The following is a 25,778-nucleotide window of genomic DNA, read 5'->3' as shown; positions in this document are numbered from 1 at the left end:
ATATAGAAAATATGTTAAGAAAGAAAGAAAGAAAGAAAGAAAGAAAGAAAGAAAGAAAGAAAAGAGAAAGCAAAAAAAAGTAATATTCAGTTTTCAGGTTTACTATTCCTGTAAGCACTGAATCTGCAATTCCAGAAAGCCCTTGAAGCAGTTCTCCTCTTGAAGTATTGGTCAGCGGACCACAGTAGACCACCTGCACGTCATGCTTTGATGTCCTTTGATAATAATATTTCCCTCAAGTGCCATTTTAAATAAGGCAAAAGCTTTTCTTTTTTTTTTTCTCTCAGAGTCAGAAATGGTTTTGGATAATGTAATGAAAATTCAGTATATCTAGAAGTGAATACATTGAAAGAATTCCATTATTATGGCCCTAAACTGTTTACTGAATATCTACACACATTCATAAATATAAATTCGAGTTTTCTCCAAGCGGTAAAATCCCAGACTGGCGAAACGCAGTCGAGCGGCTCAAACGTGTCACACTCGTGTTAGATAAGGTTTGGCATATACTTGTAGTGCCTGTAGAGATGTGTGTGTGTGTGCGTATGGGTGTATGAGAATGTGTTTATATGAATGTGTGTGTATGGGGGTCAATGCTGATAATGATTTAAGATAGCTAACTTTTTCTTCTTGAGCTATAGTTCTGCAAACCTTATGTTCACGTCACTCTTAAAGAGTTAATTTACTTAGAAATATGAATTAGGTTATTAATTACTTTATTATATTACATTATTATGTCATATAATTATAAATTAGGGTGAGGCAGTGGCGCAGTAGGTAGTGCTGTCGCCTCACAGCAAGAAGGTCGCTGGGTTCGCTGGTTCGAACCTCGGCTCAGTTGGTGTTTCTGTGTGGAGTTTGCATGTTCTCCCTGCCTTCGCGTCGGTTTCCTCTGGGTGCTCCGGTTTCCCCCACAGTCCAAAGACATGCGGTACAGGTGAATTGGGTAGGCTAAATTGTCCGTAGTGTGTGAATGTGTGTGTGTGTGGATGTTTCCCAGAGATGGATTGCGGCTGGAAGGGCATCCGCTGCGTAAAAACTTGCTGGATAAGTTGGTGGTTCATTCCGCTGTGGCGACCCCAGATTAATAAAGGGACTAAGCCGACAAGAAAATGAATGAATGAATAATGATAAATTATTGTTATTAAAACATACAATATACTGACATTGAGGAGAGGAAACTGTTGAATAAAGTTATTTTTATTTTATGCATACACAAAAGTATTCTCATAATTTCATAACATTCAGATTGAACCACTGAAGCCATATAGTCTATTTTGAGCATGTTTTTTGGGTATTTTTCTGGAATTTAAATGCCAAGACTATTGCTGTTTACACAGAATATGACATTTGCTCTTTATTTAAACCACTTTAAAATGAGCTGAAACAACACTGTTCTTGAGGGACATTGTTCTTAATTTTTTTATGTTTTCTATCAACTTAGATTTGTAAAAAAAATAAAATAAAATAAATAAATACTTTAATTTCTTCATTTTTTCCTAACACAAATTAATTGTGTGGAACCCAGAATTTTTTTTAGAGTGTATGGAGAATTAAGGACCTCAGATTTCAGCTAAATTATCCTAATTTGTGTTATGGAGATGAGTTAAGGTCTTAGGGGTTTAGAACGACATGGTGAGAAATTAATAACATCATTTACATTTCTTATTGAACTAACAATTTAACTCTCATTTCCCAGTTTGAATAAAGATGTAAAGCTGCAATGTTAAAGTCAGATTTTTAAGTTTATTCATTAATTGTTTGGTAGTTATACTAAATGATCACATTTTGTGACTTTTTTTTCCTGTTGTTGTGACTAGGTCTGATACATTTGCTTGTTGTTTACATAAGCCCGTGTTTACATGAGCTCTAAACAGCGCTTTTTGAATGTTACACAACTCTTCGATGCAAACACATGACACTAGTTTAAAGCCAATTAAAAGTGTGCTGAAACACTGATGTGGAAATCACCTGAAACATTGAGCCAAAAATGATCATGTTTGAGTTTTAAAAACATTTTCATGTAGGAAAACTATTGGGAAGCTATTAATATTGGCAATTAATCTAAAATTTAATTAGGATGCTAATGTATTGAATATAATATTAATGTAATATAATTACTGTTTTTTGTTTAAGTAAAGGTTTATTTATATCGCACCTTTTCCAGACATTGAGTCACAGAGTGCTTTACAATAAGAGAAAACAAGTAAAAGAACACATGACAATATAAGAAGGCATGTTAAATATATATTAAAACTAATTAAAAATCCAAACACAAAAACACTAATACTGTTAATTAAAAGCTTGACCAAAAAGGTGTGTCTTTAAATGCTTTTTAAAAAGTTCAACTGATCCCAGAGTTCTCAGTGCTGTCGGGATAGAGTTCCAGAGCCAGAAGGCACGGTAACCTTTGGTCTTAAGACAAGTTCTGAGAATGGCTAAAAGGTCTTTGCCAGAAGACCTCAGAGACCGGCTGCATGAGTGACTACTTAAAAGATCTCGAATATATAGGGGTGCTTGACCATGCAGAGCTCTATATGTAATGACCAGAATCTTAAAATTTACCCTTATAATTTAAAGATACAGTATGTAGTTTTTGCCACTGGAGGGCGCATATTAACAATAAACAAAGCCTTAGGTTGTGTTCGAAATCGGATACTTCCATACTATATAACATAAAATATAACATGCAAACTCCACTCAGAAACGCCAACCGAGCCGAGGTTCGAACCAGCGAACTTCTTGCTATGAGATGACAGCACTACCTACTGCGCCACTGCTTTGCCTGGTTTTTGAATAGTTTACGGGAAAAACTTAAATGCTGTACCTTTAAGTATGACTAATTCTGTGTTTGATTTTGTAAATGTCTTTTTTGTTTGTATTTCTTAACAAGTGTATAAAATAGAATCTTGTGAAAGGTATAATGAAAAATCTGATGGGTAATTTGAGCTGAAACTTTAGACACATTCTGGAGACGCAAAACACTTCCATTAAATCTAAAAAAAGGGGTAACCTTGGTGCCCTTTAATAATACATGTGTGTTGTGACCAAATTGGGTATTTTTAGCACTTTCTGTAAATGTTATTATTTTCAAATATTAGTTTGATTAGTTTGTATAATTTATTTTTTATGTGAAATAAATGTCTTACAGTTTTCCTTAACTGCTTTGGCTCCTTTCTCAGTTGAAATTTTTCTTTTTCAAAACAAGAAGCTTAGATTTCTGAACAGTTAGCTTATTGTTCAAACCAGATTGTCTTATTGATTTAAGCAAATTGCAAATGCTTTGGTGCATGTGTGCAAACAGTAAATACGATTTTCTGTAGTTTGGACAAAAGCTAATTGCATATGGCTTGTTGATCAAAACCGATGAGTCGATTTTTATTGAAGCTGTGAAACTTCACATTTTCTCAATCATTGTCCATTGTGTAAGCCATCACACCAATTTTTTATTCAACTATAATTTATTCAATTATCAAACATTTGCATGCGCTTGTTTTCACCATAAATATCTGACATTGTAATGTCTGCTGAATTAGTAAACAACCTCTCATTGCAATACAATTTACATCATCTATTTTATATAGACTTATGTAGATATAGATTGCACAATCCCACAGCACAATCACTGCATACACAGTCCTGAACTACAGTAACAAGATTTTTTTTTTTTTCCATGAATGATTTTTTTTTTTTTTGTACTATTGACTCTTTTCAACAAATGTCAGATTTTTTTTAAACCTTGATTTCCATGGTTCATTGTCACGGTGAGAAAACAACTGATCATTTTGAGCTGTGTGGCTCACACAACGACAAATACACTATGTTTTAGAGGTCTTGGGCAATTCCTGACAACTGATAACTGGTTTTAAGCATGAATTAAATGTTTTGGGTGAGTAACAACATTTTGCAGCCATGCAATAAAGTTCTGGCGCCTCATGTACGAAGACTTGTGTCGAAATTATACTAAAACATTGCATAAACACAAAGCTATAAATGTGCTCTACGCAGTAAAAAATTCACATGTATGAAACACTGCGTATGCCGAATCCCACGCATATTCTCTTTGTACATCTGAATTAACGTGAAACTGAGCGGAACAGGCACGAGCGCAAACCCCCCCTGCCTCCTCCCCCGTATGAATATGCTAATGACTTTACTTTGACAAACCCAAACGAAGAAGCAATGGCAAAAGCAAGCAAAAAGTGAAACGTTAAACTGAATGTGAATTGGAGGTGCGCCTATCGGAGATAGACTGGAATAAAACGGTTTTATTTGCAAGTTTGTTCTTGGGAATTAATAATAAAAGAAAAAATAAATAGAGTGGGACAGTTTAGCTGATGTGGTAATGCAGTGGAGACTCATTGGACACCTCATTGGAATGAGTTTATTGAGTAATGTTTAAGGAGTCATCAGACAGAGTGGCGTAGCTCATAAAGCGCATGACAACATGTTTAGAGACTATCATTCCTGAACCCGGTTCGAATCCAGCATCTGATGATCTCATTTTTCCTTTTTTTCCCATTACTTATCAGCTTTTGCCTACTCTTCATCAAGAGAAAGACTGGTGGGAATCATTGAGAAGTGTGTGTATTATGTTAAGCACATTTGAGCATCACATATTATTTGCACATTTATTGAATGGAAATTTTTCTGATTCATGTATGCATATGCGTCTTCAGATGGTGCTTTTATAGCAATGTGCGTGCAGTCTGTCGCTCCGATTACATTGGAAAAACGGCGATCGCTGCAAATTGCACTTTAATGTTTGGCTGGTCAACTGTATGGTATGGAAAACTTATATACCTGCTAGACATGCAGATGATCCCGTCTCATACAGCTGCCATTGCATGGCTCAAATATACTTTGTAGTGTGCAATTTAACACAATTGCCTCTAGGAGTCGCCAATGGAAATAAAACAAACACACACAAGAAATGCACGTACGCCAGGCATGAAGCTGCCGTGGACCAAAGCACATTCTCACGTTCATTTCATAGTTAGTTAATCTAAATGTGTGCGTAAAACCTGACGTACGCAAAGGTTTTGTGCTTACACACCATTGATACATGAAGTCCCTGATGTTTTGTTTTGAGATTTGTACTCACAGTTTAGAGAATGTTATGTTTTTTTTTTGTTGTTGTTTTTTTTAAATGTGCCGAAGCAATTGATAAAAATGGTATCGATAATTTACTATTTCAAATTGCTAAATTGCTATTCAAGCAAAGCCACATATCTAATCAAGTTGTTTACCAAATTTTAATTTGATATAAAATAACTTCTCGATTAAGATCACATCAGTTATGCATTTATTTATTTTTTGTATTGTTTTTTTTTTTGTTTTTTTCCACACTGCAGGCTACATTCTCCAGGATTATGTGCCATAGTCAACAGGAATCTTCAGGGTCCAGATTTGTTTTCTGAGTCTGTGGATTAAAGGTGGATTAGAGGTATGCAAAAATATTTAGTTTTGTTATCAGATTGTTTCATATCATAATACCAGTATGTATTGTTTGGGACCAAAGGTGTTAATTAACTTTTCCTTCCATGTTTGTTTTTTGCCTCTTAAAGTGCTGGTATAGCAATTGGTAGCCATAAACTTGCCTTTGATTAATCACTAAAGAATTTTTTTTTAGTATAAGCGTCTTTAATATTATAAATAAATCCTTTTAGATGGCACCTACAGTAGGTGAGGAAATGAACAGCACATTTTTTGTGGGAATTCTTCAGCTGCAATACTATAAACAACCACCAGGCAGAGCAGTTGCTCAAATTAAAGAGGCTTTTCAAAAACAGATCGTTTTTTTTTAATGTTTAAAAAAATCTTGTTTGGATTATTCAATTTGCAGATAAAAGCATTATCTCATTGATTCTTACATTCCCAGATCCTTTCACTCTCATTAAATACATCAAATCATGTTGAAAATACAAAAGACAAGATGGGGAAAAAAAACAGAATAACAAGTCTTTGGTTCGCTAATTGCACCCAAAAATACAATAGGATGTGGGTGTGCAGTCGCCTTGGTAACAGTGCGCAGACATGCTGGATGAGGACCTGAGATCCATACCAGGAAAACAGGCGAAATAAGTAGGTGAGAGAGACTGTGAGTTTGTGTCAGAGAGCGCAGTGTGGATGCTGTGTGACAATTCAAATTTATTCAGAAATGCTGTCACGGTCACACGACTCTTCTTTTTAATATTGTGTCAGTTTCAGAAATATTATGACGAAAAGATGATGTCAGCACCTGTTATGGTCATGATTTCTAACTAGGGGTTTTTATTTAACTTTTGTTTTAAAACTAGTGTTGCAGCTGGCTAAAAGTGAAACCATGTTTTATTTCTTGAATTACTTGAAAAAAACATATTAAAAAGAGAGAGAAAAAGTGTAATGTAGTTAAATAATATTTGAATTAAAATAATACTTAAATACGTAAAATAATTTATTAATTTCTAAGTGCACCTGTGATGAAAATAATTTTTTGTAAGCTGTTTGGACAGAAGTATGTGTAGATATAGTGTGCACCATGTCATATTGGAGTGATATAAAGACTATACTTTTTTTTTTCTTCTTGATAGTAATGCGTATAATCATATCAACAAGACAGGACAAAGCAACTGGGATTAAAAGTACATCAAAAATACAAAAAAATACATCAAATAATCATTGGGAAAGTTCTTACTGTAACATTTCTCACAAAAGTTATGTGAAATCTGCTTCCTTCATGTCTGTCACGGTGCTGTTTATTTGATGCAACAGACGATGAGGGCACACTCTGACATGCACATAGGAACAGTGGGTGGGGAGAACTAGCTCATTTGCATCAAAGGCACGGGCAACAAAAAGAGCTGAGCTGAAAATTTCAATATTTTGATTGGTATAAATAATCTGATGGATAGTTTGAGCTGAAACTTTACAAACATATTCTGGAGACACAAAAGACTCATCTAACATCTTGAAAAAGAGGTAAAATAGGTGCCCTTTAAAATAATAAAAAAAAAAAAACTATCAAAAAATAAAAAATATAATAATAGTATTAAAATGCAAGTGTTTTTGATACCAGGAAATTTGAGCTTCTAAAGTAAAAAATACATTTATATACTTAAAAAAAATGTTTCATGTAGTTATTTAATATTTTACTGAATAAATAATAAAACTTAAATACTTAAAAATGTGATACTTTAAAATAATAAAAACAAACAAATAACAGTATTCAACATTTAATAGTGTTTTTGATACCATCAAAAATAATAATCACAATTTAATGAAATAATAAACATATTTGTTCACATTTACCTTAACACAAAAAAGCAAAAGGATTAATGATGTTGAGTTCAGATGAAAGGATTAGCGGAAGTTAAACTACTTTTTTTATTTTAAATTTAAATTTTTTTTTAACGAAAATAAAAGAAATGTTAACTTAAAAAAATAAAATAAAATAACTATAGAATTACTAATTTAATCTACTAATAAAAACATTATGATGTCTCTTTACCTGAGATTTCCCAAACTAGGGCCCACGGCCAAAGTTGGCCCATGGTAACCTTTGATTTGGCCCGCCATCACATCTGAGAAGAGAGGTAGAATGATGGGTAAGGTTCAGAAATATTTATTTCAAATTTAATGTAACCTTACATTTGTTTGTTTTGTTGTTAAGCTACAAAAAGCTTAGTGAAATTAAACGTTTAATTTTAAATAGTGTAAATTAATCAGATTTTTTTTAAATGTGGATACTGACACCGATGGATAGAAGACTTTAGTTAGCAAATCAAGGCAAAGGCAGATTCTGCTTGACCAATGTTTTCAGCGTTGAACTCCACTGTGTTATAAATGTGATTTATGTTTTTATTGCACTAGTTATAATAAAAAATATTTGTGCATTACGTAATATGATTAAAAGTAATGTTTTTTTATTTATTTTTAAAAATTGGACTGTAAATTAGGAAATTACCCATGACAACCTAAATGTAAAATATTTTGGTAAATGTATCTTCTGCCCACGGCTATCAATGATATTTGGTTTTTGACCCTTTATATGGAAAAGTTTGGGCACCCATAAAGAAATTACCCTACACACACACACACACACACACACACACACACACACACACACACACACACACACACTATTCCATTGATCTATTTTATTATTATCTTTTACTACTTAACATTTTCAGCTTACAATCTTTCAAGAAAACTTTGTAAAATGTTAAAAATAAGGATAACACTTCTAGCTAAACATATGTGCATAGACAGTAGTGTCATTAGCACTTTGCACATTCACAGCTATCACTTTATAATTTAAATGGAGTTAAATTACAGATTCTATATTCCTCAAACATCACTGTGATTAATTCCAGTATTAGAAGGCAGTATAATGACTTAACAGGAGCACATACTGTATCGGGTTGGGTGTTAATGAAAAGGTACCTGAGCCTTGTTTATGGAACTGTGGTGTTACATCTGACAAAAACGGCAGGGAAACGCTGATTTATGACTGCATTTTATTAGCCTGTGGCATCTTTTGTGTGAAATGTACAGCAGCTAGGATCCTCTTTTTGTATAGTTAGCAGAAACGCCAGACTGTGCTCAGTAGGGCAGAACAGCATGGGCTGTTTCAATTTGTTTCGCAGTCAATTTGTTTAGTTTCTTTTGTGCCCAGAACTCTTATATTCCATAATCAATATAAAATATGCATTGATTTTTTTTTTCTACAATGAAAAGCCAATAAGTAATAACAGCAGGAGCCAGTCATGCAGCGCTATCATTAATGAAGGGTTATAATGAGGACAAAATGTATAGACATCAATAACAGTGTTTTATAATGCGCTATGTTGGGCACACATTGGTTTTTGTTTTGTATTCTTCACAAAAGCAAGTGGAAGGTGCGCATGGTGTCGTGGAACAATTGTGATGATATTCTGATAACTACTGACAACACTTGCTCATTTATTTCTTTATTTTTTAAAATGTTGTCATTAAAATAGCTACCTTACTGTTTGCATTTTTACTTAAAAGTAAAGAAAATGCCTTAAATGGATCCTTTTCTCTTAATATACTTATTCTCAGGCCATCCAAAATGTTTTGAATTTGTCTTCATTAGAAAATTAAAAATTTTTGAAACTGTGGTCCTAAGCATAACATTCATATCAATGGCTACTAACACTTTGGAAACATATACACTCACCAGCCACTTTTAGGTACACCTGTCCAACTGCTTGTTAAAGCAAATTTCTAATCAGCCAAGCACATGGCTGCAACTCAATGCATTTAGGCATGTAGACATGGTCAAGATAATCTGCTGCAGTTTAAACAGAGCATCAGAATGGGGAAGAAAGGTGATTTAAGTTACTTTATACATGGCATGGTTGTTGGTGCCAGACGGAGTATTTAAACTGTTCAGGCTGGTGTGGGGTATATTTTCTTGGCACACTTTGGGCCCAATAGTACCAAATGAACATCATGTCAATGCCACAGCCTACCTGAGTATTGTTGCTGACCATGTCCATCTCTTTATGACCACAGTGTACCCATCTTCTGATGGCTACTTCCAGCAGGATAACACACCATGTCATAAAGCGTGAATCATCTCAGACTTTTTTTCAGTTTGTGTGTGTGTGTGTGTGTGTGTGTGTGTCTGTGTGTCTGTGTGTGTGTGTGTGTATGTGTGTATATATATATATATATATATATATATATATATATATATATATATATATATATATATATATATATATATATAAAATATTATTATTATTATTATTATTTATTATTATTATTATTATTATTTTTTTTTTACCAAAATCTGGTTCAATTCTATGTTAACAGCTCCTTTAGGAATATTATTCCTTGGCAAAAACATGACATTTTCAATACTTATTGCTCCCACTGTATGTGCCATGAGGTCAGAGATCACTTGATACAGAACTTAAAATCAGGTTTAACGTGATCGGCTGCAGTTCACTTATCTGCCACTGGTGTCGCTAATAACAAACAATTATGAATTCTTCATTTGGAATTTAATTTGCAGAGGCAACTTGAAGTAAACCATTTGTAGGATTATTCCCTGAACATCGCTCTATCTGTTTGTGCAAGCCGATGTTTAATGACTGAACACTGGCTAATTTTTGCCAGCTTCATTTGGCGATCCTAAAGGCACAGCAAATCCCATTACAATTTTAAAATGGACTTCGGAACACAGTTGGCTTCAGTTGAAATATGCAAAACTCCCACTGACTCTAGCATCTATAAAACAGTAAGTCAGGAGCAGATTTTCTTGTGTATAATTCAAGCCTCTTTAATTTACGCTACCACCCTGGAAGACTTTTGGCTTGCTGTGCTGTTCATAAATCCTAAGTCTCCAATGAATTACAGATGCGTCTGTGTGGGCCACGCGATAGAAATCTAACATTTTTAATGAGCAATTACCTTCTATAATGGGTTGCTTTATAGTTTGTTCCCAAACGTACCGGCATTAATTTAAATCAATAGCTCATCAATGGGCCTGACACATTACTTGCAGTTTTCTTTGACATGTATGCTAATATCAGCCCAACAAGCGTTAAACTAAGTTTGCAAATTCACTTAGCATTTAAACTCACCGCTGTGCGAAAAGGTCTAGATTCTTAATGAAGTAGACGAAATACAAAACAAGGGCAGATGTAAGGCCCTACAATTTATTAGTGTTCCAAGGATCAGCACTATTTCTAAAAGCAACTAAACCACAAATAATAGTTTGTTTTTATACTTTCTAGGGGTGTAATGATATACTTAGGTCATTATTCAATACATATATATTAGTGCTAAACTATTGATACAATATAATCTCGATATTCAATGCTTGCAAATTTTTTCTAATTTGTTTATTCATTAATTTCCTTTTGGCTTATTACTTGATTTATCAGAGGTTGCCACAGTGGAATGAACCACCAACTATTCCAGCATATGTTTTACATAGCGGATGACCTATGGCCAATTTAGTTTATTCAATTCACCTATACCATATGTCTTTGGACTGTGGTGGAAACCGGAGCATTCGGAGAAAACTCGAACACGAACATGGGGAGAACATGCAAACTCCACAGAGAAATGCCAAATGGCCCAGCTGGGACTAGTGATGGGAAGTTTGGATCATTTTACTGTTTCTTATCTTTGAGTCTCATTCATCAAGATGAACAAATCTTTTTTCGAGTCATTTCGTTCATTTGGTTCAATTTGCAAAAATGTTATTAAAATGATAAGAATTGGTTCCAAACACATCTACAACTAGCCCAAAAGGTTAATTGCACGACAAATAAGTCATAAATAAAATACTATAAGAAGGAGAATATAATACTTTAATGTTTACCTGCTCTTTTGTCAAGGAAGACATTTTTGGCTCTTTGCTCAGCTCACCTCTTCATGTCTTCAAATGTCAGTGGTTCGTTCACGTTACACTGACAGTCACATATAAACTTAACCAATGTACACAGTCTGAGCCGATAGGAGCCATGATAATTAGTTCACCTTTCAAGTCTTGAGTCGTTCGTTATTTACGTGACAGAATGACTCAAACCCGAGGACTCGAGAGATGAACGGTTTAATCATTTTTCCGGGCTCTAAACCTGTATGATTGGCCCGTGATGAACGAGTGACTCAGACCCGATAGAGGACTCGAGAGGTGAATGGTTCAATTCTTTTCCCGGCTCTAAACGCATATGATTGGCTTCTGCCTTTCCGCGATGAACGACTCGAAATGTGATGAAGACTTGAAATGAACGATACCACCTGCACAAATGTGCGCATGCGCGGATGAACAAATCACTCCCTGAGAGGACTCGTAGTTCCCGAGTCATATTGAAGATTCGTTCCAAATGAACGAATCATTCATGAGCGACCCATCACTAGCTGGGACTTGAACCAGTGACATCCTTGCTGTGAAGCGACAATGCTAACCACTGAGCCACCGTGCTGCCACTAAACATATGCAAATGCTCTAATAATATTATAACATGTAAATTTTGTAAGATGCTGTTGGTGGCTATTTTTGCAAATATCTCATGAGCCCTAAGGCAAATTTCACAAATTTGGTCTCATTACATTCAGAGGGACATTCTGATTCGACTGATATCCAATTATCCCATATTAGCCATTTTGGGTGTCGGCCATTTTGAATTTCGACCAAAAATGCCGTATTTTATTACCCATTTAGGTATTGTCACCAAATTGTTATGCATATTCAACCCCATGCGTTGAAGGTGCTTAAAGTTTTTGAGCATCGCCACCTTGTAGATAGACTTGGAGGTGGACTTGAATTGACTTTAAATTGGTCCTGGTCCTCAATGCAGGGCAGTGATGATATCAGAATATATCTGTTTAGAATTCTGAAGTACGATTTATGCTAGAGACATATTTTTAAACCACACATTGCATATAAATAGACATGGAAATAAGACATTCGTCATTATCAGATCTCTTTTGCATTATTAAGCCCAATATTCTGTTATATAGTGTAATTATATTGGCACTGACAGTCTGTAAATGTTCATTCTCATGCGGTGCTCTCATGCTGCTCATTTAATGAATTAACAGTGCATAACTGTTTACAAATAAAGACAAGGCTGAAATTTTGTCAAAAGGATAACTAACAAGCTTTTTGTTTGCTATAACCTGTTGCATTGTGCTGTTCTTTTATTAGATGAGTGAATTAGAGCTGCTGCAAAATATGTATTATTTGTATAAGCCCTAATATGTACTTTTATAAAAATGTATAATTTGTTGCAATGTACTTAATGTGTAAATACATTTTACATTGTACTTATAATTGATTAAATACATGCATGTAATTACATCTGTAAATAATTTCTTTAATTACACTGTTGACCATCCCTTACACTTTAATCCACCTTTAAACCTGATCCCACTGCCAAACCTGTCCCTTACCCTACCTGCATCACACCTCAAGGGCACCAGAAGTGTTCTGCAATACTTTATAGACACAGTAAGTACATTGTATTTATTTTTTAATCCAAGTATATAGCAGTTCAGGGGTCTGTTCTTCGTATTAGAATGTCTAGATAAACTGATCTGAGATCGCTGCGTGTTGTGAAGGACAGATCTATCGATCCTCGAAATCATGATCAGCAATGCAACGATTGGCTGACGGCAAAGCAGCGCAATGACATCATCTGATTAATATTCAATTATCCATGTGAGCAAAATTACATAAAATTAGCAGTAAACGGTTTGTTAAATATGACACGCAATAACCTTCCACATTTGTTGTGAGCTGCAGGCTTTACACTTTCATGTGTCAAGAGTATTTATCATGTATTTCAATGCATATAAATGTATTTAGATCTACATTTAGAAAATATTTTCCTTATTATAGTAGCCGTTTTTTTAATCGCTGTATGGAATAACTGGATGTTTACAAAAGCATTTTGATATTGGTAAAGGCGTCTGCAACTTTTGTGAAGCATCAAATCACTGGCACATTAACTGTCAAAACATGTTTATGACTGCATATGTATTATTTCTTTTTTTTTAAGTCACATATCTGCATTTCTATTATCATACACAAATTGTACTAAAGCGATCTAAAAAGTTCATATCAATACGTTTTCTCTTTGCACCACAAGGTGGCAGTCTTTGTACTTTCAGTTCGGGGGTGCAGATTGCAAAAGTTTTATTAATAGGCTATATATAACTTTATTTATTTTATTAATAACTATAACTTAATATATATTGCTAAAAATATTTACTATTTTCCCAAGTGTATATAACTACTACTGTAAGAAAATATCAGAATTCGGTACATACTTTCTGTATTATCTTTGCTTGAACCGACCCGATCTAATCCTGTTTATATGAATTGAACCTGCTTCCGATCAGGTTTGAGCTAGCAGAACTGTTGCTATGACAACATCTCTCAGATCAGCTTTGAAGAACGAAACGATCCTGGATCGTGTCAAATCGTCAATATCCAAATCCAGCTAACTGAGTAATCTAAGTATGAAGAACGGACCCCAGATCACTTAGTATAAAGTAGGACCAAATATTTTTCTTTTAAGCCATTTTTATTGGTGAAATTACCACTCGGCAAGCTCAAAAAAGCATAGTTCACACAAAAATTAAAACTCTGCATCATTTACTCACCCTTGACATGTTCCAAACCTGTTTGACTTCTGTTGTTCTTCTGTTGAACACAAAAGTGCAGGGCAGAGAGACACATTGGTTGTGTGTGTGTAGATAGTTTTACCCCCTTCTGACTCAAGAGTCAAGAATACATGAACTAACATTTACATAAAATGGATTACTGTGGGCTAAAATGACCTACAGAATGCTTATGTAAGGGTGCTGTGTGTGGGATGCTTTTGCATTGTCACTTTTCCTCTTATTTTGACTTATCAAACTGCACGGTTCTCCCCAGTGGCAAAAAAGGCGCTGTAACTGCACAGCGAGTTAGTCATGCTACATTAGATTTTTTCACAGCAGGAGCTTTCTACATAACACATGGTGAAAAATCTATTAGTGATGCTAGTTTTTTTTTTTATGGGGGGGGTCTCCTGTGTGTCCTTACTATTCATTTCTGCTTTGGTGGTCTGAAACGCATGATTATACGAACCCCCCCGCTTTTCCCAAAGTGACACTTGGTGTAATCACACCACACTCTGAGTTTTGCCTATTGTGTACTTAATTAGTAGGTTAGACAGCGTTGATTATATCTGTCTGACCTGAAAGCGCAACGTTACATGTCTCAATGCTAATGTGCCATTGAACCAACCCAGCCATTGAGACAGATCAAAGCACTTTTCTTTCCACAAGCTCAAGCGTACACATACTTCATCCAGAGGAAACTCTTAGGAAATGGGTTTGTCACACTGCTCCAGTCTCCGACTTCCCACTCCTCCCCCAAAATCCTGGAGTGCTCATTCAAATTATTCTCAAAACAAAAGGACTGATGGATAACACTTCAAAGTTGATCTAAGCATTGGGTTTTAGCCGAATGGGCTCAGCGTGTTCATGATTCATCCGAGGTAGAGCTGATTTGGACAGCCGTCTAGTGTGCTCAGGTGTCAATGAGCATGTGTGGCATGTCACCAAGCATCATCTGGAGAGAGCCGGAGCAGATAGTGACCCGAAACTGAAGGGCTGCACAACTGAGCAAATATATTTGTGAATTATGCATATACGAGGATGTGTGCCACAACCAAAAAAACTGAATCCCAATCAGCCAGCTGTGCAGAAACTGAGAAAAATGCTATTTGGTTTTCCAACTTGGAACGGATGTACAATTTCCAATGCCTCTCTCTCTCATCGTCTCAATGTTTTTTTCCACCCGCCCCACTTCATTTTAGCAAATGTGACTGGTGTGAATGTTATAGTAACGGAATTTGCTTAATCACCCGGCAGCTGTTAAAAAAAACAACAATAACAAAAAAAAAAAAAAAACAATGTTCAACACAAGTTATTCTGGGCAATTGTTAGAATATGATAGAATATTTTACGCAACAGCAGACTGGTATTGCAGTAGCCCATCCATCCATCCATCCATCCATCCACACTATATTTGTTTTTCCTTCTATATGTTAGGAAAATGGTTACAAGTTTTCAGCTTTCTTCTAAACCTCTTCTTTAATGTTCAACCGAAGAAAAAAAATAACTCTTGAGGGACAGTAAATAGTGAGTAAAAATAGATTTTTGGGTGAACTATCCATATACAGTACAGTAACTGCATAATCTGTTAATGTTAGAATCTCAATCTTTGAATTCTGTTTTATAATACATTACACACACACACACACACACACACACACACACACACACACACACTCTGTCATTGAAATGTTTGGAGTACTGTAGGAAAGGCATCGTCCACACTAATATATATTTATTTAAAATTAAATTTTTTTCTTATTGTTTTGTTTAAGGAAAATACATTTTTGAAAACTGATAAAAATGGATACAGTACATTCAATAGTGCCATTTTCACGTTGTATTTTGGACCATAAAAATGGAACCTTTTGAAAATGATAATGCAGTTTTTAGTTATGTGATGCAGTCACGTGTCTGTACTTAAGCCTGATAGCTCAGTTTTGTTCTTATGTGTTTTGTAATTTTCTTTACAGTGCGGTGCGGGTAAGCTCATCATCAGCACAGTAGTGTGCCTTTGAAGCATTCTATTATTTCATCACTTTTGTTCAGTCTTTTTTCAAATCTATATATAATGTGTACATGTGTGCAAAATTCTTATAACTCTCCAGTGCAATATTTATTTTTCCAATATTTCTCAACAGATTAAGGACATTTTCACATTATTTCCTATATTATATTTCCTATAATAATAATAATATTTTGGCTGGATTAAAATAAGCTTTTAGTTAAAAAAACATTTTAAAATCAACATTATTATCCCTAATTATGCAATATTTGTATTAATGATTGGCTGCAGAACAAACTATTATGTTTTAAAATGTATTGAAGAAAAATCTTCTCTCCATTTAAACAGAAATTGGGTAAGAAATAAAATAACTGACATTTAACCAGGCATTTAATAAGTTTGACTTTAACTGTATTTACTGTACATAAAAAAATGGATGTTCATACCAAGAATCATTTGATAATATTAAAAGACTTTATTTAATGATAAAATCCAAATTAATTGTTGTTAAAACTCTTTAGACTTTGGCACTATTTGCTTCAAACTAGTATTAATTACCCATTTGTCAGCAAGAAATGTCATAAATATTATTATTCAGTTTTACTGTTGGACAATAAGGATCAATAAATTGAACAAACATTTTATTATATCACATTACATTGAATTGCATTACGCTGAATTACATGACATTATATTATTTAATCATTCAAATTCCTTTGGCTTAGTCCCTTTATTCACCAGTGGTTGCCACAGTGGAATGAACTGCCAAACATATCCAGCATATGTTTTACACAGCAGATGGCCTTCCAGCTGCAACTTAGTACTGGGAAACATCCATACACACTCATTCACACACATACACTACAGCCAATTTAGTTATTTCAATTCATCTGTCCCGTATGTCTTTGGACTGTTGGGGAAACCTGTAGGAAACCTACGCCAACACAGAGACAACATGCAAATTTATATTTACAATTATATTATATTATATTATATTATATTATATTATATTATATTATATTATATTATATTATATTATATTATATTATATCTGTAACGTTTTGCTAAGCTCACCTTAAAGTGCAAAAGAGCATCTTGTTCGGCTCAGACACATAGCATGTAATGATGTTCTCGTTTTCAGCTCGTATTTTTTTATAAGCTCCTCTTCTCCAGAGGACAAGCATCAGTTCTACCAATAAAACCTCTCTGTTAGTGTGAACCAGCCGATGGCCAACCGAATTAAATTCTCTGTTGTTTCATTCCTGTTTCTCATGTCCAGAAAATTAGGTGAGATTTCTCAAGAGAACGACAGTAGATGATATCTGGCAATAATAGCGTTTACGGGTTTTGTTGGTGGTGGAATGGGAAAAAAAAGAAGCTGATTGTTTCACAGACCTTTCACTGACACAGCAGCATCACATTTTCATGTTTATGCCTTAATAATCAGAAATAATGGCATTATCAGTGTTGGTGTTATTATTGCAGTGTTGTTTTTCTACAGTCATTCGTTACACGTCCTTGAACGCAGCAGCTAATCAGTCTGTCAATCATATAATTGCGTTAATGAAATGGTGACCTATTTCTATTTTGCATAGCTGACTTTTATAATGCAAAAACAAACTCTTGAAGACAGGCATGCTAATTTGGGTTAAAGGACTGCATATTTTGTGCAGTCTAAATAACACATCAAAATCAGTTGTTTGTGCTTCATGATCCCTGTGGGATTCTCAAGTTTAAATCTTGACTCATATTTTTTTTCCCTTGGAAAATAACAACCTCTGATTCCAGGCATTTTTGTAAAGTTTCTTGCTGTGCACAGCATCCGTAATTGCACCAAATTCTTGTTATAAAACACACATTTTTGCTTAAGATGCTTTGGGGCAATTTGAGTTTGAACTCTTCAAAATAATGTTGGCTTGAATTAAACTTCTCTGAAAAAAATATGGCTGTGCAGGCAGATATGAATTCACAGCCTGAACTTACACGCTTCCATTTAACTATACAGATAATTTCTGTACCTGTCTGACACACAGAATCACTTCAGCATAGCCAAATGTTCTCGTCTATAAAATTGTTTGGGATGATTACATATCCACAGCTTGATTTGTTAAACTTGATAATCTTTTCCGCATGTTCCTCTAAAATAATTGTTCTACTCGGGATGTTCTTCTAAATTGGATGACAGCTTCCCCACCGGGTGGCCATGATGAACTCTTGCCAATAGGGAGCAAACTAAGCAAGCAGAAAATGTCATTACGGCTCGATTCGAAGGCCTCATCTGTCTCACTGTCAGCAGGCTGAGCTGCTCCAAACGCAGAACCCTCGAATACCTGTAACAAGTTTAAAAAGTAATTTTCAATTTGTCTTAAAATTCCCAAATGGTGCCAGGGATTTGAAAAGGTTTGGGAGGCGCAATGCTTTGATTTTGTTAGGCTCGGTGTTCATTACAAATCATTAAGACTGTTTTCTTGCTGAAGTTGGAGTTTTTTGTAATTATAAACATTTTAATTAAACTGTTAGCTTGTTTGATTGATTTAGCATCTTGACTCTTTCTTTACCAGAGTTAGCTTCAGCATTTGTGATCATATATTTGCTCCCATAATTTTATGTTTTATTTATTTAGGAATATATGCAGTATATAACATATTTTCATCCTTCGAGTGGATTATAAACATGTACTGTAGCTTCACTAACAGTTTACAGTTTAAGTGAAGTTTTTTTTTGTTTAATGGGTGCTATGTGTTGTTATTCATCTCACACTTTAGCTGTCGAATATTAAAAGGAAACTTATTAGAATTAGGAAATTACTTTCAGCAGACCATGAATAACCCCTGAAACTCAAGACTCAAGAGTCTTTCCGCTGCAGTATCTCAGACATGCTAAATGTTACTGTACTATATGGAATACAAAGAGAAAATAATCTGGTGGAACATTAAACTCAAAATAACTCCAGTCACAAACTACTACACCTTATGAAACTAACGTCATGTTAAAAAAAAAAAAGCGTATTATTTTCATTTCGTTTTTACTACCAATGTAAATCACTTGCAGCACAATCTTAGTATTTAAAATTGTTTGTTTGTGACTTAATGTGAAACCCACAATATAAAATGCATGATAACTCTTTCTGCATATATACATAGAGAAATTTTAAACACAGGCTCATTGGAAATAAATGCATTACATTTTTGTAAAAAAAAAAACATAACAAAAAAAAAACACATACTTAATCATATATTAGACTACTGTTTTTAGGTAATATGTATGCGAAGGAGCTGTATGATGACAATTTTTGTTCCTTTTCACACTGATATTTGCCTGGACATGTTATTGACAAATAGATTATTTTCATGCAGTTCTTTGCAGAAGATCAAATAAATCCCCAAAAAGCAACTTATCAGTGTCTATGATTTGTAATTAAATACATTTGGCTGACCTGTGGTCAGTTTGCTGAGTTGCTCACTTTATACAGTGTTTGTTTTCATCGCTTTTGTGGACTAAGTAAAATTATTTTTTCGCCGTGCACTTTTCTTCAATGTTTAGGAAGGGTTTATGTCAGTGGTTTGCTTAGTGGTCTGTACATAAAAATCAAAACTTGCACTAAGTAACATTTTTTCAGATTTTGCAAAAATGTGGACAGCACTATCTAGTGGATTTGTGATCTGAAATGTGCAACAAAACAAACCCAGAACAATGTAATTTATGTTTTGCAAAAATGTACGCTGAGACATGCATTAACATTGAGCCTTGGCTGGAAATCTTATTTATTGTTCTGTTTAAAATGTTGTGGTGAAAAAACACGTATTTGAAAATTAGGTCTGCCCATAGTTTTGTTATTGTGGTTTGTACGACAAGCTTGACCTTCTTGTGGACGTGTACAAGTTGGATGTATATCTGACGGATAAAACAAAACTTGCACTTATTAACTTTTTCTTTTGCACTTATTAACTTTATCACAGGAATGTAAACAGCGCCATCTAGTAGATTTGTCATCTAAAATGTGCAACGAAATAAACCCAGAGCAACGTATCTTACGCTTTGCAAAAATGTAGGCTGAGCAAGCATGCCGTTTAAATGGTTGTGCTAAAAAAACATATGGTTTGGAAAGTTATAATAACGGCTTTGCCCAAAGTTTTTTGGTATTGTTTTTTGCTAAACTTGCACTTGGTTATTTTATTTAGATTTGCAAAAATGTAAACAACGCCATCCAGTGGATTTGTCATTTGCAAAGTGCAGCAAAATGTACCCTGAGCAATGTATTTTACCTTTTGCAAAGATGTAGACTGAGGCATGGATTTCCAATGAGCCTTGGCTGGAAATCTCATTTACTGTGCTGTTTAAATTAATGTTCTGTAAAACCATATGTTTAAAAATTATAACAGCTCTGCCCAAAGTTTTTTGTTGTTGTGGTTTGTACGACAAGCTTAACCTTCTTGTTTATGAGTACAAGATGGATCTGTCTCTGACATATATATATATATATATATATATATATATATATATATATATATATATATATATATATATATATATTTATTCAGATTTGCAAATATGTAGACAACACCCTCTAGTGGAAATGTCATCTGAAATGTTCAACAAAATATACCTAGAGGTATGTTGTTTTGCAAAAATGTAGACTGAGGCATGCATTTCCAATGAGCCTTGGCATTGAAATCTTATTTATTGTGCTATTTAAACTATTGTGCTTAACAAACTATTATTTAAAACCTCATCTTTGAAATTTATAACAATAAGTCTGCCCAAATGTTGTTGTAGTTGTTGTACCAGAGCAATACTTTTCTCTTTTTTTCCTGATAATTATCCTGGAAGTGGAATTTAGCCTTGACCTTCAAGTCAGACAGACATCTTATCTTTTGATCCAATATCTCGAGACAGCAGAAGGTCCACCTAAAGTTCAAAACCTAGTGGGGATTGTGAGTCTGTTCCTTTTTGTAAAACACGTCGTCTCAATCAGTTTTCTGCTATTTTTAGTTGCTGTGGGTTTGACCTTGAACTCGAGAACATATAAGACTTTGTTTCTGCTCTTTTGATTGTATGACTAATAGTCATCTGTATGTTAACAATTCTGATTAGCTGTTGATTAGCTCTTTCTGTATAGAAGTGCTCTCTATATATAACATGCTTTACTTAAGATCATAATGTAGCTGTCTCTATGCACAAGCACAGCTTCTCTTTACAATATCTAGGTTTACTCACAGATGACACAGTATCTTCTTCCTGAAGAAAAAAAAAAACGTGTTACTAAAGTGCAAAAAGGTGAAAATAGATCAGAGAAGTTCAAGATGTTATTGACTGCGTTTGCATCCCTTATAGTTGTGTATTTGTGAACACCAAACCCCCGTCTCCATTCAACTCAAAGTCAGCGGTCTGAATTCAAGAGACAAATATGTGCTGTTGTCAAGACCCTAAAACTATTTTTGTCATCCCGCATTAGGTCTGCCCATTCTCCTTTCATCAGCGTGCATGAAGAAATGGGGAAAAAACAAGGTTAGTTATATTTGGGCGTATTGAAGGAGCATTTTCAATGGAGACTATCAGGAGTCTTATTTCTGTAAGCAACACTGCATACAGTAGATAATACTTGCAGGTATTAGACATATCTTTTCTTTAAATAAACATTGAAATGAGGTTTTCACTGTTGCTGGGTTTCTGAGAACTCAGAAATACAGATTATTCTTAGTTCTTTTATAAATGCTCATTAATTTTTTTATAATGGACACATCAGGGTGTCTATATTCTGTTAAATATGCACTGTAATATAATACTTGATTTATTACATTTATCCTCCTATTTCTTTAGATTGTTTGTATGCATCTATTTGGATGTTTGGATGAAGAGAAGGAATAGATGGATTGATGGATGGATGGAAAAACTGATGGAGAGATGGATTGATACACAGACAGACTTAGATTTTTACTTTTGGATGAATAGAGGGATGGATGGATGGATGGATTGATGGAAAAACTGATGGAGAAACATTTGAGTGATGGATGGATGGATTGATAAAAAGATGGATAAACTCTTAGATTTGGACTTGGATGAATAGAAGGATGAATGTTTGTGTGCATGCATGTATGGATGGATGGATAGGTTGATGGAAAAACGAATGGAGGGATGGATTGAGTGAGGGATGGATGGATGGATGGATAAACGTATGCATCGACTCTTAGATCTACATATATGTTTATATCTATTAATATATTTGTATTTATTAACAGATTTAATAATATGTTCTGGATAAGCAGATAGATGCATGGATGGATAGACTTACATTTGGACTTTTTTGGATGAATAGAAAGATGAATGGTTGGATGGAAAAAACTGATGGAGGGATGGATTGAGTGATGGATGAGTGGATAAACGGGTGAATACTCTTAGATCTATGAATATATTTATATTTGATGGATCTGACCATCTTTTCTGGATGGAATGTTAGCAAAAATTTGATGGATTAAGTGATAGATAGATTTTATGGATGGATGGATGAATGGATGGATGGAGAAACAGATGCATAGACTATTAGATTTGGACTTTTGGATGAATATATGGATGGATGGATGGATGGATGGATGGATGGATGGATGGAAAAACTGATGGGGGATGGATTGAATGATAGATGGATGGAAGGATTGCTAAATCGATGGATAGACTCTTAGATCTATGAATGGATGGATAGAAGGATTGGAAGAATAGATGGTCAGATCGATGGATGTATATATGAATGAATGAAAGGAGGAATTAATTAATGTATAAATGTAAAGATGAAAGGACAGCAGGGCAGATCAATGGATTCAAATATAAATGGATGGACAAACTGATGGAAATAATGGCCGAATAATTCAATCACTGTGTTTAGTTATAACTGATTTAAATTATGTATGTATGTGTATGTATGTATATATATATATATATATATATATATATATATATATATATATATATATATATATATATATATATATATATAATTTTTTTTTTTTTTTTTGCTATGGTTACAGGTTAAAAAGAAGAAAGAAAAAACAAACAGTGAGATACTCAAGTCGACATCCTCGTCCTATAACTAAATAAATAATAAAATATATCTAAATAAATATTTTGACATTTAGAATCTATTATATAACATTTACCTTTCCTTTCAGAGCATGCAAATGTGAACCAGATATATCGAGTATTAGATAATGCATTCGTAAAATGTGATGAGCAGATTTCTGAGATGCAAACAGAACACTTTAGTTCAGTGGTCAAATAGCAATATCTCACCTAATCATCAGTGACTTTAAACAAAAGCAAATTGGGAGAATACATTTGCTACAGTTTTATATCTAATCAAAAAAGTTACATTTTGGAGCAAGACAACTAAAATTGTAAATGTTCTAAATGTGCTGATATTTATACACTCAATATATCATAAGAATTAATATCAAGAAGACTTCATAATACCGTGAATAATTATGCATTAATAAACAAAATTGAATATGTTTTAAGAATGTTAAGTTTGTTGTGTTGGTAGCGGTTTTCATTATAGCACCAAATTCTTGAAGACTAAATGAGCTGTTTGTTTTCCAATATTAACATTTCCACATGTTAGTCTGACCTCTGAAATTGAAAATTCTGTGACTATTTTATATGCCTTTTGTTCGTTAACTCTGTATAGAAAAGCTCCATTTGTTCACTTAAGTTAGTTTAACTAAAGTCAATGTAATAACAATGAAAAAAGCATTAACATAAGTATTTGGTTATTACTTGTTAAAATAATCTTTTTTGCAGCTTGGGTCAGTCTCATGATAATACCATATAAGGGCTGAACAATATATCGCAAAATTATCATTACTACAATAATAGTATAAGGAAAATATCTACCATAGACGTGTGATAAATGATATTTATTTCATGCATTGTTTGATTATCTAAATTTGAATAATCAGATGGAGCCTTACTATCTTTATACCCGCCTCCCCAGTAGTTGCTGTTCTGTTATTGGCTGGAGCATCCTAAAGGTGAATCCAAAGCTGAAAATAAATATGGCGGGAGTCAAGTCAACAAAGGAAGATGACAACAGCCAATCAGAGTCAGAATATCTGCGCAGGTTTTCACTAATTCCTAGTGTTTTATAGACTAAAGCTGCATCTGAAATCGCATACTTCCATATTATTTAGTATGCTAAAATCAATATGCGAGCAGAGTAGTATGTCCGAATTCATAGAATTCGAAAAACAGGATGCGAGAAGTATCCAGATGACTTGCTACTTTCCGCAAGATTCTGGAGTGCGCATCACATGCACGTTGCGCTATCCCATGATGCTCTATGAGATAATTTATAAATAGGAGTGAAGCGACGCAACTGACGCAGGTAGGTCACACGACCATGACAAAATGGCAGATGTAGTACGTCCGAGTTCCATTCATATTTTTTACATTCACACTGTATAGAACATACTTTTCTAACGGCTGAGTAGTACATTTAAATTAAAATGCAGTACCTACTGAATAGTTGGCCTATTTGGACACAGCCTTCATGTTTGCACTTTACCGCTGAATTGTGTCTGAAAAATATGTTTTGCCTATTTTAATATCAATAAATAAATGATTTAAAAATAACTAATCCCAACAGGTGCAGGACGTCAACATGATGTCTGATAGATGTTGAATACAGTGTCGTGGGATGTTGCATTTTGTTTAAAAATTAAAACTGGGTTGATGTCAGAATCCAACATCAAGCTGACGTCAATGTCCAACGACGGATAGATGTTACATTTTGGTCTCTTTCCAATGCAAACTAAAAACAACAAAATATCTAATGATGTTACAGCTTGACGTTGTGTTAACAGTACCACTATGACGTCTATCAGATGTTGGATTTTGGTGCTATACATGACGTATAAATGTAAGTATGTGTGTGAATATGACCTTGTTTTAAGATTTTGACTCGACATTTACTTTAGACACTTTCCAACAGAACCTAAAATCAACCAAATATCTACATCATTTCACGTTGTTATTGGACGTCAAAATAATATTATCCTTAGATTCTGGCGTCCTAAATCTAACCTAATAATAACCTTTTATGATGTTGTATGTCTGCTGGGTATACTGAAAGAAATACCGTTATCGCGATACTCAACAAAAATATCATATATTTTTCCAGTATGATGCAAGCTCTATCGTGTATAGTGATAAAAGCTTCAACAGTTAATCGCAAACAAGAAAATTTGTTACCAGCATAAGTCTAGACTGTCCCACAGAAAGCAGGGGCATCTGGTCACCCTGTTGTAAGATTGCGGTAATGAGAATGATGCTGGACGTACAACAAGCGTTTTCATAACAGTTTCCGGTGCTGCTAATGAATGAGATGCTCTGTGCTTACATTTACACGGTATGACTGTCTGAGATAGCAGATGCCTTGTGCCACAGCTGAGGGCTGCTTTATGAGTGTGTGTGTGTGTGTGTGTGTGTGTGTGTGTGTGTGTGTGTGTCTGAGACTGAAATGACACTCGAGTGGCGGCTCAGCAGAGAAATCTCTAAGCTGGATGAGACATCACATGTCAGTAATCAAAGCGAGGCAGAGAGATTGAGGGTGAGACAGACACTGAGAAATGATGCTACAGGCTTGGCGGTGGGAGGA

The 25,778-nt window shown here is 34.3% G+C and overlaps 1 protein-coding gene across 2 annotated transcripts in view; it reads left to right on the top strand.

The window, feature by feature from the left end:
- opcml (opioid binding protein/cell adhesion molecule-like) overlaps positions 1-25,778 on the top strand; it is a 375,490-nt gene that overhangs the window by 15,673 nt on the left and 334,039 nt on the right. For both annotated transcript variants that reach the window (XM_087269341.1, XM_087269342.1), the window contains one exon: positions 5,355-5,446. The gene's annotated coding sequence lies outside the window, so the exon portion shown is untranslated. The remainder of the gene's footprint in view (positions 1-5,354; positions 5,447-25,778) is intronic.

Source organism: Danio rerio, chromosome 10 (genome assembly GCF_052040795.2).
Source record: "Danio rerio strain M-AB ecotype USA chromosome 10, GRCz13ab, whole genome shotgun sequence".
Taxonomy (NCBI): Eukaryota; Metazoa; Chordata; class Actinopteri; order Cypriniformes; family Danionidae; genus Danio; species Danio rerio.
Note: the sequence above shows the minus strand (reverse complement) of the source record. Positions and strands in the feature narration are given on the sequence as shown.